General features: G+C 43.3%; 2 pseudogenes; both read right to left on the reverse strand.

Moving 5' to 3' along the window:
- Positions 1-10,315: 10,315 nt before the first annotated feature.
- Positions 10,316-14,762, reverse strand: LOC140537918 (uncharacterized; annotated as a pseudogene).
- Positions 14,763-14,824: 62 nt separating this feature from the next.
- The window catches only part of LOC140549162 (uncharacterized), a 44,928-nt pseudogene continuing 40,719 nt past the window's right edge, over positions 14,825-19,033 (reverse strand).

The raw sequence follows: 19,033 nt of genomic DNA on the forward strand, positions 1-19,033 counted from the left end.
TTTACAGTCCAGCCTCTGTATGTGTTTTAACACACGTGGGTGTAATTTATGCAGCTTTATGCTGCATTTCAGATGTCTTAAATTATGAATATATGAATATATGTTGAAATCATATCCCATATCTAAATAAAAATTAAATATGCTGTAATTTCCATCATCTCTGCAAACACTTAAGTGTCTTCACTGTCTGCTGTCCTGTTCATTCAGAGCAGGATTTGCAATTGTCTTGCTATGGTTAGCAGCACATATTTGTGTTATACAAGCTCGTATAGTCTATAAGTTAAACTTAACATGAACTGATGAACATGAACTAGCAGAATAAACGTTGTGACTAAGTGAATTTGCTGTAGGGTGATATGTGGTTTTACCTTAGGCTTTTATTACTTATTTTATAACTTTGAAAACATTACCTGTTCTTTAATGAACATTTAAAACATCTGTAATAAAATAGCTGCCAAATAAGTGGAGAATTATTAGCTAGCCAATTCTTTTTCGGTTTGCAAGCTAGCTAGCTATTCTACAGAGCCTCTAAAGTATCAAGTTAGGCAGAAATATAATATTTAGAGACTTAAACTGTTGCTTCTCTTGAGGGAATGGATTGTTAAATAGAGTGAATGATTTTCTTAATAATAATAATAATTATTATTATTATTATTATTTTACTAGTCTTGGACACATGGAGCATATAATTAATATCATTATGCGTTAGATTATTGATTTCTGTTGAAGTGAAATCTCAAATTTTCCCCAATTTTCCTATAGTTTAGGTACACACACATCAAAAGCACAGTCTGATGTATAGAAAACTAAGAGATTCATTCATTTTTATTTATCTTTGTTCAGTTAAACATTATTGTCATTATACCAAAATAGGGTTGTGTAATGCAATGAACTGTTTGGCTACTTCTTCAGTCCAGTGATAATTGTTCTAATTAGCATTCGAGAGAAAAAGAAAGAGAGACGACCCAGATCAGTTAAGGTAAAAACAAGAAAAGTGAACAAGTTGGAATTTGCAATATAAGCTGTAATGCTGCCTTAAAGAGCACATAATTCTGATTGGAGCATTGTGTTGAACAAGTTTTTTCTATCACTCATTGAAAGTGCATGAACAGATTCTTAGTTAAGGCGTATCAGTCAGTGCTTGTGAATACAAGTATTGTAGACAGACCTATGTAGTTTTACATGATCTAATTGAGCACATTCCTTTAATTTAAAAATAAATATATCCAATGTTTAACACTGAAACGCAACAAATATGGTTGTAATTATCAGTTTATTACATAATTGTTGTCCATACAGGTGCTAGAGAGAGATAGGAGCAGAAAAAAAGAGAGAGTGAAAGAGTGAACAGAGAGAGGAGAAAAATGTGACCAGGTAAGCATTTCACTTGTGAAATTTTCTGTTTAAGCATGTGCTTTGAGTGTTTTCCAAAACTTTAACCCCTCCATGTCTTTTATTACACCCTAAGGATTACTAATGGGTAATTATATATACAAAATGTGTGTGTGTGTGTGTGTGTGTATTGTGCAGAATTTCATGAAGTGCAGTGAAATGACTCCTTGCCAAATGTACATCCCCAAATTTAAATCCCCAAACTTTAAATCCCCAAACCTATGCCCCTATGAAATGTCTCTTAACTAAAGTATGAGAAAGGAAATTTTGATTAATGATTTATTTATGTATTTACTTTTAATGTTCCATTTCTTTGAAATTTCTTTTCATATTCAGGTAAAACTAATTGTCTGGATCTATGTACTTCTTCATGGTCCCTTGTATATATATGTGTGTTATTTTTGTGTACATTGTTTCCTAAAGGGTTTCTGTGTGCCTTGATCAATACATTTCTTCTTCTGTCTCACCTTGATACTATCTCAGCTATTGGCTCTGAACTTGTTGACCTGAAACTCAGCAATGTCAGCACGCTCTTCAGCCTCCTCCAGGTCATACTGCACCTTCCTGAGCTTGGACAGGTGGCCATTGGCTTGTTTCTCCTAATTGTACAGTTTTCATAATATGGATGTGAGATTTTTGTAGTATTTTACATATTTTAGCAAAGACATTACTTCCTGTACCAAAGTGTTCTAAAAAATTACTCACAGCCTCTCAGCTCGTCTCTTGTAAGCTTTGACCATTAGCTGCAGCTTGTCAAACAGATCCTGGAGTCTGGTGAGATTCTTTCTCGTCTTTCTTAGTCTAGATCGTATAGCTATTAGTTTATATTTTTAAAACTGCATTGAAAAAAATGTTTCTGGACTGTTGTAACATTCGGTTCAGATTCTTGTTCTCTTGCTTGAGGGTCTCCAGTTGGTCAAGAGCTTCATCATAAGAGTTTTGAATGGTTTTATTTATGATGTTTTTACCTTAACCTCCTCTTCAATCTGTCTCTTAAACTCGATTTGCTGAGTGAAAGCCTGTTTGCCTCTGGTCAGCTGAGACACCAGAGACTCTTTCTCCTCCAGCTGGTGTCCAAACTCACCTGCACATCATTAAAAATATGAGCAATTTTTTATTATCAGAATGTGTAATTTGGAGCATTTTTTGTAATATCTGTACAAAAGAGTAATCAGGGTGTGGGGGTCATTAAGAAAGTGTAAGGGGTAGCTCTAAGGCAAGGCCTCCTCCTGCCAACAGGGGGAGGTCCCGAGTCATGCCAGCTAGCAATTAAGCCTGATGTACCACATCTTGCCAAGAGGCTATATAAGCACTCAGATCTAGTTGCCCACTGCTAGATCTTTTGACTCATGCCCGGCAAACATGGCAGCCTGGGTTTAAACCCAGGTGTAGGTGAGCATCACATTACAGAAAGATCCAGCCAAAACATGAACTCAGCAGAGACATTTACAAACATCGCAGACAAAAATCGCTCTACCTAGCCAGGGGGCAACTGTATGGAGACATGAGCAGGCCCTGCAGCAGATTCTTTCTCAGGGTCTGACAAATTTAGTAGGACAACTTCCTAGCCAGCAAACTCCTGCAGCTGCCCAGGCAGCCGTGGTGCCTCATGCTGAGCCCTCTCTACCAGCCCTAGAGCAGGTATGCTGGTGAACCAGGAGGCTGTAGAGGGTTCCTCCTTCAGTGTTCACTGGCTTTCGAGCAGCAGCCATCCCGCTTTCCGCCATAGCGTGCTAAGGTGGCATACATCATCACTCTCCTCACTGGTAGGGCATTAGCCTGCGCCACCCCACCTGCCTGCCTTTTTGGACTCTGGAGCAGCAGGAAACTTTCTGGATGCCGGCCTCGCCAGAAAGCTAGCCCTACCGCTGGTCCCCTTAAGCCCATGCCCCTAGCGGCTATAGACGGTCGGTCACTGGAGCCCGGGGTGGTGTTCCACCAAACCCACCCTCTCACGCTGTGAGTCGGTCCTGACACAGATAGTGTTTTGCATTATCAGCGCTTCTGACTTTCGGTTGGTTCTAAGAACCTCGTCATGCCATTCAGATTGATGAACACGCCCACTGTAAACCTACATTACATTAATGAGGTCCTTAAGAAGGCCTTGGACGGGTACGTGTATAGTAGGTCAGGTACATCTATAGTAGGTCCGTAGACGAAGACGTCACCCACGTCCGGTGGGTTCTCCAGTTGCTCCTGGAGAATCATCTTCGTCTCCTTAGGAGGTAAACAACCCGCTCATGCGGCCTCTGCGCTTCCCGATGACGTCATGCCTCCGGCGGGGTTTTGCTGCCCCCTGCTGTTTCTGTTGGGTCTGTGCAGCCTGCATGTGCTTCTGTCTCTTCTGTATCCGCCTTCTGTTTATTCTCGTCTCTCTTTCTCCTGTCCCTCACACTGTAGATACAGGTGACGTGTCGCTCACTGTCCGTTCCTCTCACCTTCGCACCTCCAAATTTCTCTCTGTTCCTGAATTTGCCCTCACCTTTCTCTATTTATCGAGATGTTCTGTGCTCTGCCTTCCCTTCTTGTTGCCAGGAATTGGATGACTGTTTGGCCACCATTCTGGATCTGGCTGTTCGTTTCGGTGGGACTGTTTTTTATGAGTACCAACAGCTCTTTTCTGACTTCAGCAGTGGAATCTCCCCACGTACTGGGGTACTGGACTTGGAGCTCTTCTGCCGGGTCTTTGCTGTCCGCACTGCGCTTTCCTGCGAGGCTTGTGGCTGCCCCACTCATCCCGCTTCCTCCTACTCCCTTATTGATGCGCCCTCTTTACAACCTTGTTCCGGCAGCCCGGCTGTCCTCCTACAGTGCTCGCGATAGCCACGGCCATCTTGTGTATTTCCTGAACGGACAGATGGTCTGCAATAACTTCAACCATCTTGGCTGTTTCACGTTCTCTTGCAGACTGCTGCATGTCAGCTCATATTGTGGTCAGGCACACTCTCGCTCCTCCTGCCCTTGGTGCCCCCCTGAAGTTCGGCAGTAGCTAACTGCTCCAGTTTCTCTCCACTCCTGTCAACATGCTTGCCCTAGCTGCTCATCTGGCAGGACATCCTGATGCGTCCTTTGCCTGTTACCTTCTCGATGGTCTTCTTTTTTGGGTTCTTCCCTGGCCTCATTGCACTACCTGCTTTCTCCCTCTCGTGTCGCAACCTTCTCTCTGCCTTCTCCGAGCCTGATGTCGTCTTGTCACTTTTGAAGAAGGAAGTATCTGAGGGTTTAATGATTGGCTCTTTCTCCTCTCTCCCCTTTTCATCTTACCAGATCAGCCCCATGGCATTGCTACTCGCAAGTACTCTGGCAAGAAGTGCCTTTTCATTGATCTTTTTGCCCCCCATGGTTCCTCTGAGCCCTCTGTCAACAGCCTTATCCCCAGTTCGAATTTCTATCGCAGCTATGCCACCGTGGGCCACGTCATCGCCTTGATTAAACTGGCTGGCCTTGGTGCTTGGCTGTCCAAGGCTGATGTTGTCTCTGCCTTCAAGGTCCTACCTCTCCACCCTGATTTCTGGCAAATCTTTGGGGTCTTCTGGGATGGCAAATTGTTCTTTTCAGTTTGTCTTACCTTTGGTAGTAAAAGTAGTCCAAAGATTTTTGATACCCTTGCTGAAGCCCTCTGTTGGATCTTGCTTAATTTACAAAGGTTGCCTTTTGTTCTCCACCTCCTTGATGATTTTCTAGTCATCCACCCCCCTTCTCCACCCCCAGCACGCAGTCTCACAGCCCTTTCCAACACCTTTTGTCACCTGGGGATTCTCTGATGAGAAAACTATGGGCCCTTCAACCTCCCTTGAGTTCCTTGGCATCACCTTGAATGTTTTGTTCCAAGCTTCCCTTCCTCAGGAGAAGCATGGCCGCATTACTCAGTCTTTCGATTTTCTCAATTCTCCAGCAGCTCTTCTCCCTTCTGGGCCACCTTAACTACGCGACTCAAATCATTCCACAGGGTCGCTCCTTCATAGCTCACCTCCTTCACCTCGCTTCTTCAGTCCAATCCTTGCATCACACATCATCGTCATGTTGGACAACTTCTGCCTCCTGAAGCTTAAGTTTTGTCTTGCCTTGCTTCGTCACTGGAATGACATATCCTTCTTTTACGAAGATGTCATCATCGACCCTGCAGACATTCAGCTCTTTACAGACGCGACCTCTTCTACCGGCTTCGGGGGCTACTATAATGGCCGCTGGTTTGCCTCTCCCTGGCCTACTCAGTTCATTTGCATTGTGTCCAGGCCTGATAATTCTTCAGCCCTCTGGGAGCTCTACCCAGTTGTCGTTGTCGCCGCCCTTCTTTGGGGACATGCGTGGACAAAAAAAGGCAATCCGAATCCACCTTGATAATCTTGCCACATAATCATCCAGAACCTTATCTTTCACACCCTTTATCCGTCGCCTCACTTGGCATTCAGTAATACACAAATACATTCTTAGGGCCGCTCATGTCAAATGCCATTGCTGATTCTCTCTCTTGTTTTCAGTTTCAGAAATTTGGATCCTTAGTGCCTCAAGCAGACTTTCAACCAACGCCAGTAACTCCATTTCACTATTCTCCATCTAACCCTCAGCTAGTACAACTTATATCCCAAGCCCAGGATACTATCCTCTCTGCCGTTTCCCAGCGAACGCTGTCAACCTACTGGACAGGCTGGAAATCCTTCCAGAACTTCCACACCTTGCACAACGTTACCTTCCCCTCAAACAACCCCTTCATAACCTCAGCCTTCCTCACATCTGCCAGCTCACTGCACTCAATCTGATCCTCCACCTTAAAAGTATATCTAGCTGCCATCAATTTCTTCATAAAACTCATCACCGGTTTACCTCATTCGTCCTCTAACCACCCCCAGATCTTGCTTCTTCTCAAAGAAATTTAAAAGTCAGAGTACATGAGCAACTTTCCTCACTGTAAGCCAGAACTTTTGGGGTCTGTCTTCGTGTCCCATAGCTTGAAGCCCCCCAGAATTCCAGGACAAATTTCTTAAGTTCTCCTCCTTGCCTCAGCTTTCGTGGTCTGCATTTGCAAAATGAAGTTATGTTATGACTGAAAGTTTGGGTGAATGACTACGCCCAAACTCCTGCCCTCCATTTCTACACACTATAAAACTGTTTCTCTCCCTTCTTATTCTCGTGACAAAAACTTGCACCCTACCACCGCCCCTGCTCTTCCTGATTATCCAGTCATACTCTACCTGGCAAGGGGGGTCTGGCTTCGGGTCCCATCAGCTTGAAGCCCCCCAGAACTCCAGCTCAAATTTCTGAAGGTCTCCTCCTTGCCCCAGCTAGCGTGGTCCGCATTCGCAAAATTATCGTTCTGACCCAGCTTAAAGAACCTCAAGCCTGATGCTCTCTCTTGCCAGTGGGAACCCCCTCCTCTGTCGAACTCGCCCACAACCATAGGGCTAAGGGAACGGGTGCTTTAGTGGGACCATGCGTCCTCCCAGGCAGCAAACCCAGGGACTACACGCACGCTTCAGCTTCTGCAACAGCAATTCTGGTGGCCCCGCATGGACGGAGACAATTCACCAGCTGGAGCCTTTTGTCAACTGTTGGGGGCAGAGGCCAGCCTCTCGTCTGGCTTCCACCCCTAGTCTAATGGCCAGACAGAGAGGGTCAATCAAGACCTGGAGCGTACCCTCCACTGTTTGGCCTCCTCCTCACGGTCTACCTGGTCTGATCAACTGATTTGGGCTGAGTATGCACAAAACACTCTCTGGCACTTGTCCCTGGTAATGTCAGCCTTTGAGTGCCAGTACGGATACGCTCTGCCCATGTTCCTCGGACAGGAGACGGGAACGGCGGTCTGTTTGGCTGAACAAATGACCTGGCAGAGGACCTGCAGGTCCCTCCTGTCTGAGGCAGCTGCTCAGAAATGCTGTGCAGACAGGAGTCAGATGCCAGCTCCGACCTATCGCCATGGGCAATGGGTTTGGCTTTCAGTATTTGCCCATATGTGGTGCTCCCCGCAGGTTGGCTCCTCGTTACATTGGGCCGTTCAAGATCTTTCGCCATGTCAATCCTGTCGCCTACCACCTCGCCCTTCCCCCTTCAATGTGCATTAACCCCACCTTCCACATGTCCTGCATCAAACCTGTCATGTTCTGTGGGTCCCGCCGATCCGCCGGATCCCACATTCTGGACCCCGAGCTCATCCAATCGTTTTGTTGGGGCCGTGCGGCTGAGTTGGGGACGTCAGGTGCCATCCCCCTTTTTTGGGAGGGGTTTGTATTAGCCATGTTCGAGTGGAAGGCTGAGTGGGTCTCACTCTCCTTTGTGTGTTCTTCCTCTGTCTGAACTCCGAGCCCCCCCCCTCTTTCCCTTGAGTTCCCTGTATCTGTGTAGTGTGTGTGTGTGTGTGTGTGTGTGTGTGTGTGTGTGTGCGTTTGCTCACATACACTCGTTTAACAGAGGAAGGCAAGAGTGTCTGCCTTCTCTGTAACCTCTCAGTTCTTTTATTTCTTTAAGGGGGTCATTTTTTTCTTTAGTTTTTGTTTTCCTCAAGGTTTAGAGGTGGCCAGCGTTCGTCCCTGGCAGCCTTTCATATCTGCAGCTTTGGTGTTCTTATCCAGACAGCCAGCAATGATTGATACACAGCTGCTCCATGCTGTTGAACTACAGGTGTATAAAATAAAGTCAGTAGAGTCCGTGTTCAGCATGATTTGATCAAATGTACCTTGTGATCACTGAAAAAACTTACATCATTTTCAAGATTTCAAATCCAGCAATGTCCCAAAGATACCTATGGGAAGCACAACACTATCAATACTAGAAAATGCATGAGTCTGAATCCTGACACACTTGATCTGAAAGAAGTAGGCATCTAACCCAATAAGTAGGCGAGTCTCCTGTCAGTCATAGTGGAGCTGCCCTACCACACTGTGATACAGTTGGTCAGGACATTTTTAATAAACGCTCCTCAGAGATGTGGACCCCCAGGAACTTGATGTTAGAGACAATCACTACCTCTGTCCCAGTTATTTGGACAGGAGGGTGTGTATAGCCTTTGGTTTTCTGGTAGTCCACAATGAGCTGCTTGATCTCCTCCTTGTAGGCCAGTTCATCCATTACTGATGTGACCAATCACTTCTGTGTTTTATGCAAACTTGGATCTATAGGAATGCACAAAGTGCGATTTAAAGTGTTCAGCAAATTTCTATCCTTAAAACTAAAGCAGCATTCACACTAGCACCATGTTTTGAGTATATGATGTTTGCAGTGTTTAGTGAAAATTATAGGTGCTGACCTCAAATCTGCAGCAAACTACAGTTGGCTGTTTATATATACACTGCTCAAAAAATTAAAGGGAACACTTAAACAACACAATATAAGTCTCTCAGTAACCCAGGAGATGTGGAGGAGGCCGTAGGAGGGCAACAACCCAGCAGCAGGACCGCTACCTCCGCCTTTGTGCAAGGAGGAACAGGAGGAGCACTGCCAGAGCCCTGCAAAATGACCTCCAGCAGGCCACAAATGTGCATGTGTCTGCACAAACGGTTAGAAACCGACTCCATGAGGATGGTATGAGGGCCCGACGTCCACAGATGGGGGTTGTGCTCACAGCCCAACACCGTTTGGCTTTTGCCAGAGAACACCAGGATTGGCAAATTCGCCACTGGCGCCCTGTGCTCTTCACAGATGAAAGTAGGTTCACACTAAGCACATGTGACAGATGTTTCAGGAGACGCAGTGGAGAGCGATCTGCTGCCTGCAACATCCTTCAGCATGATCGGTTTGGCAGTGGGTCTGTAATGGTGTGGGGTGGCATTTTTTTGGAGGGCCGCACAGCCCTCCATGTGCTCGCCAGAGGTAGCCTGACTGCCATTAGGTACCGAGATGAGATCCTTAGACCCCTTGTAAGACCAAAATGCTGGTGCGGTTGGCCCTGGGTTCCTCCTAATGCAGGACAATGCTAGACCTCATGTGGCTGGAGTGTGTCAGCAGTTCCTGCAAGATCAAGGCATTGAAGTTATGGACTGGCTCGCCCGTTCCCCAGACCTGTCATGTCTCGCTCCATCCACCAACGTCACGTTGCACCACAGACTGTCCAGGAGTTGGCGGACGCTTTAGTCCAGGTCTGGGAGGAGATCCTCATCAGGAGCATGCCCAGGCATTGTAGGGAGGTCATTCAGGCACATGGAGGCCACACACAATACTGAGCCTCATTTTGACTTGTTTTAAGGACATTACATCAAAGTTGGATCAGCCTGTAGTGTGTTTTTCCACTTTAATTTTGTGTGTGACTCCAAATCCAGGCCTCCATTGGTTAATAAATTTGGTTTTCATTGATGATTTTTGTGTGATTTTGTTGTCAGCACATTTAACTTTGTACAGAACAAAGTATTCAATGAGAATATTTAATTCATTCAGATCTAGGATGATGTTATTTGAGTGTTCCCTTTACTTTTTTAAGCAGTGTATATGATTAATATGTGTAATAAATCTGTAGTTCTGATTCTATTTGTATAAAAACTGTTTGGTTGGGGTGTTTAAGTTTCTCTGATGGCATTTTTCTGCCTTAAGCACTGGAGCGATTCAGTCTTGCTGCTGTAAAAGGTGCTACACATTTTGCATTTGCAGATAATATAAACACTGCTTAATATTATGATTAAAAAAACAGCTTATCACCAGTGGGAAGTAAGTACGTAAGCATAAGTAAGCATAAGTTGTGTATCCCCCTCAAAACTGAAATGGAACATATACCACATACTCTGTATTTTATCCTCATGAAACGGCAGAGCTTTACCAGTCAACCGGTCACGTTAACCAAGATATATCTCATTTGCTATCTGACATGCTTTGTGTTATAAATGACTTGAACACAAGTGATTGATGCAGCTATATACAATTTTATTAAACAGGATTTGACAAAGTTATTCTGGTACAGTCATATTGTACAACCACAGCAGAATCTCGCGGTAGAGATTTACTCTTCTTTGGCCTAGGGAAGAGAGAACGTATTTGTTAACCCTCATGTTGACATTGAGTATGTGCTATGAGTATGCCTTATTGAGTAAAAGTCTTGGTCTACATCACCTTGCCACTATCACGGCTCTTGGCTCTGAGTTTGTTGACTTGAGACTCAGCAATGTCAGCACGCTCCTCAGCCTCCTCCAAATCATGCTGCACCTTTCTGAGCTTAGACAGGTGGCCATTGGCTTGTTCCTCCTAAATGTAGAATTGTTGCACATTTGCAATTTAGTTTTGTGATATTTTTATTTTTTAGCAAAGGCATTATTACCTGTACTAATGTGCTTAAAGAAATGTGACTCACAGCCTCCTCAGCTTGTCTCTTGTAAGCCTTGACCTTCAGCTGCAGTTTGTCAACCAGATCCTGGAGTCTGGTGAGATTCTTCTTGTCTTCCTCAGTCTACAGATCATACAGCTATTAGTTTATATTTTTTAATGAGAAAAGTACCCTCATGATTTAAAATGGACATGAACATTACACATACCTGGTAAGTGAGTTCCTTCACTCTTCTCTCGTATTTGCGGACACCCTTAACAGCATCAACTCCACGTCTCTGTTCAGCCTCAACTTCAGATTCCAGCTCGCGCACCTGGATGAGTTCATACATACATAAAAACTCAGTTTATAAACTAGTTCATATTTTAATGAGACAGACATCACTGACAATATTTCTGGTGTTCCTACCCCCTCTCTCTGTATTTCAAAGACTGTAACTGAGCACTGAGTAAATAATAGCATCCAGGTAAGACTAACCCTGGACTCCAGTTTCTGGAGTTGTTTCTTTCCACCCTTCATGGCCAGATTCTCAGCCTCATCCAAGCGGTGCTGCAGGTCCTTCACTGTGACCTCCAGATTCTTTTTCATCCTCTCAAGGTGAGCACTGGTGTCCTGCTCCTTTTTGAGTTCCTCTGCCATCATGGCAGCCTGACCAGTCAAACAAAATGTGATCAGATTTTGGAGTAAAGCATAAAACAAGACCATTAACTAAATGACGAAAAGCACTCACATCAGTGATGGCTTTCTTGGCCTTATCCTCTGCATTTCTTGCTTCCTGCACAGTGTCATCAACCTCACTTTGGATTTGAACAAGGTCAGCCTCAAGCTTCTTCTTGGTGTTCATCAGACTTGTGTTCTGGAAGAAATTATGTAAATCATTAATAATTTTCCCAAACAGGTGTTCATTTCTCAATAGTGTAACAGGACAGTTAAAATACCTGAGAGTGAAGCAGTCCAACACGCTCACTAGCATCCACCAGCTCTTGCTCAGCTACCTTACGACCTCTCTCTGTCTGCTCCAGGGCAGCTCTGAGCTCCTCAATTTCAGCCAACATCAAAGTGTTCCTGCGCTCCACCATGGCCACCTGCTCCTTCATGTCTTCTTGTCCCCTCAGAGCATCATCAAGGTGCAGTTGGGCATCCTAAGAACCATATACGGGTAGTATTTATGATATCTTTTGTAGTTTCTATTGTAGTTTATATAAATGTGTAGCAGATTGACAAAAGAGCATCTGCCATTGTAAACATTATATCACATTATATTACACATACTTGCTTATCTACTAAACCTTGGTAAATAATGAAATATGTGAATTAGTTTTCTATCAGATAGAATTTGTTTTTTAAAGGCTCATACCTTCAGTTGTCCCTGCACATTCCTCAGCTGTTTCTGGGCCTCGGAAGCTTGGCGATTAGCGTGGCTCAGCTGAATTTCCATCTCATTGAGATCTCCTTCCATCTTCTTCTTGATTCTCAAAGCATCATTCCTGCTCCTGACCTCAGAGTCCAGAGTGCTCTGCATGGATTCAATCACTCTCTGGCTGTTCCTCTTGATCTGCTCAATCTCCTCATCCTTCTCTGCAAGCTTCCTGTCAATCTCACCCTTGACCTGGTTGAGCTCAAGCTGGACACGAAGAATCTTGGACTCCTCATGCTCCAGAGTGCCCTGTAAGAGTGTTAGGTAAGTTCAGTTTTCTTCAGTTGAGTATACTGGTTTCAAACAAACTTAGATGAGCACAAACACATTAACACAAATTACAGCAGTTTACTGTTTTCATTTAGTGTATGAATCTACCTCAGCCTCTTCCAGGGCAGTCTGAATTTCTGCCTTCTCAGTCTCTACTGTCTTCTTGGCCTTCTCCAGCTCATGAATGCTCTTTCCAGTCTCACCAATCTGTTCAGTCAGGTCTGAGATCTCCTCTGTAATGAAATGACAACACAGTTTATTTTCAATTAATATTTCTAACACAAATATCTGAGAAGAATAAAAATTCTAATAATTTAAATGGCATCTAAAATGTTTCTGGACTGTTGTAACATACGTTGCAGATTCTTGTTCTCTCTCTTGAGGGTCTCCAATTGGTCAAGAGCTTCTTCATAAGAATTCTTCATCTTAAAGAGCTCAGTGCTGAGAGCACGAGCCTCCTTCTGGGCTCCCTCCAGCTCTGCCTGACCCTCCTCATACTTCTGCTTCCATTCTGCCAACACCTAGTTGTAGAGACACAATCCTTAATTCACAAAGCATAATATGCAAAGACCAGAACAATGATTCTACGTGAATAGATTATTCATCACTGAATTATTCAGAAAGTTTACCTTGTCAAAGTTCCTCTGCTTCTTGTCAAGGTTGGCAGCCAAGGCATTGGCTCTCTCAACATCAATCATGAGGTCCTCCACCTCACCGTGGAGTCTCTGCTTGGTCTTCTCTAGAGAAGCACACTTGGAGTTCACAGCCTCAATTTGTTCCTCAGCCTCCTGCAGACGCTGTGCAAGCTTCTTCCTATTAAAATTAGATTTCATAATAGATTTGAATGTTTGTTTTAGAGGTGTGAATATTTCCTGTAAATGATGAACATCTTCTATATCCATAAGACAGCAATACAATACAATAAGTCAGCTATTTGTTCCTACTTTGACTCCTCAAGCTCCTCAGTGCGTTGGATGGCATCAGTTTCATATTTAGACCTCCACTGGGCAACCTCACTGTTGGCCTTGGACATTGAGCGTTGAAGCTCAGCCTTTGCTTCCTGCTCCTCCTCAAACTGCTCCCTGAGAAGGTCACAGTCATGACGAGCAGACTGCAGTCCGTGGGCCAGGGCATTCTTTGCCTGTGATGTAGAAAATACAATGTTCCTATGTGCCATTCATTCATTTCAGATCAACTGTTTCATCATCTATTTTATAAGGAACCCTTTTCCTTACCTTAACCTCCTCCTCAATCTGTCTCTTCAGCTCATCGATTTGCTGAGTGAAAGCCTGTTTGCCTCTGGTCAGCTGAGAAACCAGAGACTCTTTCTCTTCTAGCTGGCGTCCAAACTCACCTGCACATCATTGAACATGACTAAAATGAATTTTCAATCATCTTTATATTTATCAGCATTATCTGCACAGTGGAGAAGTATCTCTGTATGTACCTCATCAGAGTTACAGTAAAGGTAAGAGGTAAAAGGTAACTAAGATTAGGTTTTCTTATGAAAACCTACATTTTTTTAGAAGAGAATGTAAGTCATTGAATGCAGTAATTGTGGTAAATAACATTTACCGTTCTCAGTCTGGAGCCTAGCCTTCTGAGCACTGAGGTCATTGATTTGGCGCAAATTCTCATCATTTTTGGTCTTGATTTCACTCAGTTGATCCTCAAGGGTTCTGCACATCTTCTCAAGGTTTGCCTGTAAATTTAAAAATCATTGCTATTTTAAAGCCAGTTTTAGAGTATATTATTTGTATGTATATGAAATGATTCTGTCTATGTATAAGCTTGGTGTTTGTAACAGAGACCTTGGCCTTAGCAACAGCCTCCATGTTGCTGGAGAGATCATCAATCTCCATTTTGTATTCACTCTTTTCTTTCTCAAGCTTCTGCTTGACACGCTGGAGGTTGTCGATTTGTTCTCCAAGCTCAGCCACGCTGTCGGCCTGCTTCTTGCGGAGGGCAGCGGCAGTTGCCTCATGCTGCAGAGTGGACTCTTCCAGATCACGACGCAGCTTCTGGAACTCAGCTTCACGCTTCTTGTTCATCTCAATCTGAGCAGCAGTTGCTCCTCCAGCCTCCTCAAGCCTCTCGCTGATCTCCTCAAGTTCCCTGGACAGATCAGCTCTCTGCTTCTCAACCTTGGCACGAGCAGCACGCTCAGCCTCAATCTCTTCCTCCAGCTCCTCAATACGAGCCTATCAATAAAAAGAAAATCATGTTTAAGTATCATGTTTAAATGATAAAAAGCTACATTTGTTTCAAAATTGCCTCATTATAACAGAAATAAATAACTACCTGAAGTTCCTTGATCTTCTTCTGAAGCTGAGCACCCAGAGACTGCTCATCTTCAATCTTGCTAAGAAGCTGGCTTATTTCAAAGTCTTTCCTGAGGAAATTAAACAGAATCTTTGTTATATCAGGCATAGAAAACATTCTAATGATAAGAAATCTAATTTTGTGTTATTTATTTGTTTCTGTTCTTTGTCTGTTTGAAATTACTTCTTCAGCTTCTCATCAGACTGCTGCTTGTCATTCTCCAGGTCCATGATGGATTCCTGAGACAGTTTCAGGTCACCCTCAAGCTTTCTCTTGGCTCTCTCCAGATCCATACGGAGCTTCTTCTCTTGCTCCAGAGAACCCTCCAGCTGTAAAAACACAATGCTTGTTTAGAGGTAAGCAGAATTATCTTATGTGAAGTCCAGTTGCATGTTCATGTCATGTAACTCACATCATCCACTTGTTGCTCAAGCTTAGTCTTGGACTTGGTCAGAGTGTTGACTTTGTCCTCCTCTGCCTGAAGATCATCAAGAGTTTGCTGGTGTGCCTCTTGGAGGGCTTTCTTCTCCTTTGTGAGTTTACCAATGCTCTCATCTTGAGCTGCCATCTCCTCAGTGAGGTTCTTGACCTGCATTTTTGATTCCACATTTGACATATTATTAGGAAACCAGTTATTGCTAAATTCAATTTGAATGTATTTCTTTGCTCTCTTGTTGTTCTGACCTTGTTTTCAGTGGCGTGTTTCTCCTTTTCCACTTTAGCCAAGGTAAGCTCCAAGTCATCAATGTCCTTCTTCAGCTCTGAGCACTCATCCTCCAGTTTCCTCTTCTTAGCAGTCAGCTCAGCGTTGATTTCTTCCTCATCCTCCAGTCTCTCAGTGGTCTCTTTGAGTTTAGCCTCAAGCTGGATTTTGCTCTTAATCAGACCCTCACATCTCTCTTCAGCATCTGAAAGATTCTCAGCTTCCTTTTTTTGGAAAAAAATAGATTTAATTATATAAATATCTAATGTACTTTATAAATTTTGGGTTTGGATTATGTTGGTATTGAGGTAATACTGACAGATGCCACTTGAAGCTGCAGATCATTCTTCTCTTGCAGCAGTGACACCATTTTCTCCTCAAGCTCCTTCTTTTTGGCCTCAGCTTTGGCCAGATCTTCTTTGCATTTGATAAAGTCATCTTTCATGTTAGCCAGTTCCTTCTCGGTCTCAGCACTCTTCAGCAGAGGCTTGATCTTGTAGTACACCTTCATCCATGGCCAGTGTTTGACATTCATGAATGAGCGGATGTTGTACTGAAGGGTATAAATGGATTCCCTGGGAAATAAAGTAGTTCATTACACTCTGCTTTTCTGATAATTAACATTGCTATATTTTCTACACTCTTTGATACACAAAGGACACTATTAATTTGATATTGCATAATCTCTTAAAATTTCCGGTTTAATTGTGGTAATATAAATGGCATGAAAACAAATTATGTTTTCCAATATCGTGCAGACTATTCAGATCACATGTCTTTGTAAATACCTCCTCTCCATCATCTTGACAAACTCCCTTCTCATGAGGTATCCACGGCAAAGAGCCTGAGTCATTGTGACCAGACTAGCCAGTTTCTCATCTCGCATCTCTTCAAGAGTACCAAGCAGACCAGCTTTGAAGAACACCTGAATGAAAGGAAAGCAATTTACTACTTGTATCACATTGAGTATTACTTTTTTTATTGATATCTTAAGCTCCTGTGGTAAGTAATCACCTTAGTGTGTCCAAATCTGTACTGGTCATGGTCAACATCAATGGACCCTAGAAGCTTCTCACTGGCCTTCTTGTTGTCAATAAACTGGCCCTCGGGGATGACACTGGCATTCAGCACTTTGTATCTGTGTACACATAAAGGTTTCAACTCTGCTTCATACAAATCGAAAACTACAGCCTTACATTTCTTTATGTTTCTCTCTACCTTTGTTTGAAGTCACCGTAAAGGATTCTGCTGGGGAATCCCTTTCTGCAGATTCTGATACCTTCCAGCACACCATTACATCTCAGCTGGTGGATAACCAGGAAGTTCTCCATGAGACCTGACAATTACAGCAACAATAAACATTAATCTCACAAAATAAATATATGTCATTCCACATAATATGCTTAAACACTCCTTTTCATTGTATTTTTATGTGTTATATTTTACCTGGAGTCTTAGACTCATTAGGAATCAGGCAACGCACAAAGTGAGGATGTGTGCTCCTCAAGTTGGTCATCAGCTTGCCCAAGTTCTCCTGCAGAGTGAACATATTATTGGCATTCTCATATTATAAAGAAATGCGTTGGTGTAATGACCTGTAAATGTAACATACCCTAAACTGTGAGGACACAGTCTGCATGGAACCACCCTTTTTCTTGCCTCCCTTCTTGCCACCAGCCTCTGTGTAAAATAGTTCATTTAGAAATGTGGACAATTTTCAGCAGACAACTAAATGATTTCAGTAAGTATATTATTAAAGAAAAGGAAAATACCTTCAACAACAGGTGGGTAGAGGGTAGCCAGCAGTTTCACTGAGGACTTCTGGTACAGCTGCACAACAGACTCGTTCAGTGGGTCCTTGTTCTTATCCAGCCAGCCAGCAACGTTGTAGTCCACAGTACCAGCATAGTGAACCAGGGAGAAGTGGGCTTCAGCCTTGCCTTTGGCAGGCTTGGGCTTCTGGAAAGCATTGCACTTTCCAAGATGCTGATCATACAGCTTGTTCTTGAAGCTGGTGTCTGTAGCCTTGGGGAACATGCACTCCTCTTCAAGGATGGAGAAGATGCCCATGGGCTGTTTTCAGAAATAAACAGGTTTATGAAGCAATACATTGACTGGAATGCAAATCATGTAGTGTATAAGAATGTACATTATGAACTCACTTTCTCAATGAGCTCAATGCAAGCGGCCAAGTCCATGCCGAAGTCAATGAACTCCCAGACAATACCCTCCTTTTTGTACTCTTCTTGCTCCAGGACAAACATGTGGTGGTTGAAGAACTGCTGCAGCTTCTCATTGGTGAAGTTGATACACAGCTGCTCCATGCTGTTGAACTACAGGTGTATAAAATAAAGTCAGTAGAGTCTGTGTTCAGCATGATCTGATCAAATGTAGCTGGTGATCATTGAACAAACTTACATCAAAGATTTCAAATCCAGCAATGTCCAGCACACCAATGAAGAAATTTCTGGCTTGTTTTGTGTCCAACATCTGGTTGATACGAATGACCATCCACAAGAACATCCTCTCATAGATGGATTTGGCCAAGGCGCTCACAGAATTGTAGACCTAAAAAAAAAAAAAGAAAGATTTTATTTCCTGAACATCTTATTTTTCTATTAATATTTTTCCATCTCAATAAACCATTATTATGAAACATTTTGTAGTAAATATGAATATTACCTGTGGCACGGTCTGCCCCTTTGTGACAAACTCATTTCCGACCTTCACTCTTGGGTAGCACAAAGCCTTCAGCATATCAGCTGAGTTCAAGCCCAGAAGATAGGCAACTTTGTCAGCCTCTGTTAGGAGCAGCACAAATATGCACCATCAGTCACTATGATCCATTTTCATTTGTGCTTAATAACCAGAGCAAATTTGCAGTTTGAACAAAAACACAACCTCTGAGTAACAGTCTCACCCTCTGTGCCGTCAGGCTCAGCCTGCTCCTCACGCTGCTTTTGCTTGAACTTCATGTTACCATGATGGAGGACAGCTCCAGTAAATTTGTAGATGCCCATCTTCTCCTCAGCCGTGAAGCCCAGAATGTCAATAGCAGTCTGAACAATAAAAATCATCATTATAAAAATGTCATGAATGAAAAGATCAAATTAATAATCTGTCATTGCTTTGGTATGTATCTGTCATTGCTTGCATATTACATCTGTGGCAACCAGCTCTTCCTTGTCATCAATGCTTGCCACTGTGATCTGACCCTGACTGCACATGGGGAAGTCATAGGGGTTGGTGGTGATGAGTGTCATTTCTGCAACACAGAGACTTCATTTTAAACTGGTTCACAGATATTTTGGTATATTTTGGGACAGAAAAAGGTAAGAAATGCAGTTTCTGGATAGTGTCCTACCAATCAACTCAGGCTTATGGTTGGTCATCATCTGGTAGAAGATGTGGTAGCCTCTCTCATCTGGAAGCTGGAATGTTACTCTAGACTTCTCCAGCAGATCTGTTCAGACAATTCAGGAATTTTATCTACTAATTATCAACAGACCGATCTGTAGAATTACACTTTTAATGTAAAAATGAGTAACTTACAGGTCTCAATATCAGCACTGGCCAGTTTGCCACTTGTGCCAAAGTGGATTCTGATGAATTTACCCTTTTTAGAACAAAAATAAAATATGGTGAGAATAAAGTTGTAGAGTGGGAACATCACTAAACTCCTCAA

Source organism: Salminus brasiliensis, chromosome 1 (genome assembly GCF_030463535.1).
Source record: "Salminus brasiliensis chromosome 1, fSalBra1.hap2, whole genome shotgun sequence".
Taxonomy (NCBI): domain Eukaryota; kingdom Metazoa; phylum Chordata; class Actinopteri; order Characiformes; family Bryconidae; genus Salminus; species Salminus brasiliensis.